The sequence below is a fragment of the Mus caroli genome, chromosome 3, assembly GCF_900094665.2.
Source record: "Mus caroli chromosome 3, CAROLI_EIJ_v1.1, whole genome shotgun sequence".
Lineage (NCBI taxonomy): Eukaryota > Metazoa > Chordata > Mammalia > Rodentia > Muridae > Mus > Mus caroli.
This window is the reverse complement of record NC_034572.1, coordinates 97,735,776-97,738,067: the sequence shown is the minus strand read 5'-3', so window position 1 is coordinate 97,738,067 and position 2,292 is coordinate 97,735,776. Positions and strand designations below refer to the sequence as shown.

Here is a 2,292-nt window from a genome sequence, read left to right as displayed (position 1 = left end):
AAAACCATATAAGCAGACATGGGGGCTGTGTCATTTCTCAGCTGGAGATGAATCTCAGCTGTGCCTTTCTCTTCAGCAACCTTGAAAACCACATCATACCGGGTGGATGAAGACCTGGTGGTGAGATAGAAGGAACTTGGACCTTGAGCCTCTGCTGGAAGAGAACAGCTTGGGAGTGTTATTTTAGAAATAGAGTTTTGGTTCAACCCTATCAAACTGTGGGATGTTGGCATGACAATCTATCTAAGAACCTCCAATGAACCTCAAAGCCCATTGGAAGGCCATGCCTGGGAATCTAGTGAGAAGCCCATTGACCAGTCTTTATGGAATGCTAGACCTTTGTTTTACCTTTCATGATACAATGTTGAGGTGGCAGAGTCTTGTGAGGTCCATTTGTCCAGTCACAGAGACAACAAGTTGTCTGACTAAGTACTTTGCTGTGTAACACCCAAACAGAACTTTCAGTTTCTACTGCCAGTTTAACATCTGCTCAGGATGGCAATCTGTTCCTGCTGGGGAAATATGGACAGAACCCATGCTTGTCCTGCCCATTGTAGCTGACGGACAGTTCTTTGGATACTTTAAATTGGTGAAAGAGCCTCAGTTTAAAAACTGAAATGAGGGGCTGGAGAGATGGCTCATCGGTTGAGAATGCTTACTGCTCTTCCCGAAGACCCGGAGCTTGGGTTCCAGCACTCTCCAGGGGCTAACAACTGTCTATAACTCCAGCTCCCAGGGACCTGATGCCCTCCATTCTGGGTACTTACACACACACACACACACACACACACACACACACACACCAAGAACCTGGAAAAGATTTGTGACCATTTCCTTTGTAGATTTTAAAAAAATAAATGGTTGCCTAGCATTGATATTTCACATGTATTTTTCAGTATTTGGTGAAGGAATTGCTAGCATCCCATTATGCATGGAAGCAAATGCATTAGGGAGAATATAATTTCAGACAGTAATAAACTCCATGAAGAAATGGGAACAAGGTGATATGATGGAGGGCAGCCTGGGGGAAGAAGAGCAAATTTATAACGTGTCAGCAAAGTCAGCTCTCTCCCATTGAGCACCTGGGCAGGGAGCTGTTTCCACAAGATCGGAGAGATAATGCATTCTGAGGAGCTGGAAAGGGAAGAACAGAATTTTGGGTAAAAACAGATTGGGATAGACTGTGCTGAATCAGCGCTAAGAGAGTGTTGAGAGGTAGCCATGCAGTGATCACTCAACTGAGGGTGGGGGTGTGGCTAGAGGCCGGGGGTGTGGCTAGAGGCCGGGGGTGTGGATAGAGGCCGGGGGTGTGGCTAGAGCTTGGCCTGTTGTCCTATCTGCAAGGGGAGTCTGTTGTGGGAATGAAGTCCCCACTGACTGAATATGATTTATACTTTATTTCTTTCCTTCTTTATATGTCATACAAGTAATGTCCTGACATTATAACATAGTTTGAGAGGAGCCTATCCCTCACAGTGACACGGGAACTCAATCAGTACATTTATGGATCACAAAAAGGGTCTCAGTTTATATTTCAAAGAGAACAAAGACATGGAAACACGCAAGGAGGGCTGTTACAGGATAAAGAGCCCGAGGGACAGAACTGAGCACGATGTCCCATCTCATTTCATCCTTATGAAAGCCTTTTTAGAACAAACCTGGGCAATCTGAATAGAGGCCAGTATTCAATATTATTATTTATTATGTTAGGTGCAATGGTACCACGAGTTTTAGGATAAAGCCTGTAGAAGCTGGAGATCCAAAATGCAGGAATATTTATTTATGTGATGTATTATGATGGCTGAGATTTTCTTTGACATTCCACAAAAACAAACACACAAACACAAGTAATTGGGTTTCAGATTCTCCTAATATTTGAGGTTTTTTTCTTTTTTTCAGTTTTATTTCTTTTTAAGTACGTGGGTGTGGGGGTGGGTGGGTGTGTCAGTGTGTGGATGTGTGCTCATGGGGGTGCAGAGCCCACAAAGTCAAGCACAAACTATCAGATCCCTTGGATCTGGATTTACAGGCAGTTGTGAGCTGCCATATGTTGGTGCTAAGCACTGAGCTCAGGTCCTCTGTAAAAGCAGTGTATGCTCTTAAGCTGTTGAACCATCTCTCCAGAGCCCTTCCCCCTAAACATAGCCCAGAATACTTTACAATAAGACTCTGTTGTGTGGGGATAATGAGCTTCAGGGTCTGATATGATAAAGGAAAGCAAACCTCAAACTCAGCTCACCTATGGCATGCTTGAAACACAGATCCTTCTATGACTCAAAATGTACAGGGCTT

At 44.1% G+C, this 2,292-nt stretch overlaps 1 non-coding gene across 1 annotated transcript; it reads right to left on the bottom strand.

Moving 5' to 3' along the window:
* Positions 1–1,416: 1,416 nt before the first annotated feature.
* LOC115030802 lies at positions 1,417–1,521 on the bottom strand. The gene has a single exon (XR_003836375.1). It is a non-coding gene; the product is annotated as a small nucleolar RNA U13 (small nucleolar RNA).
* Between the last annotated feature and the right edge of the window lie 771 nt (positions 1,522–2,292).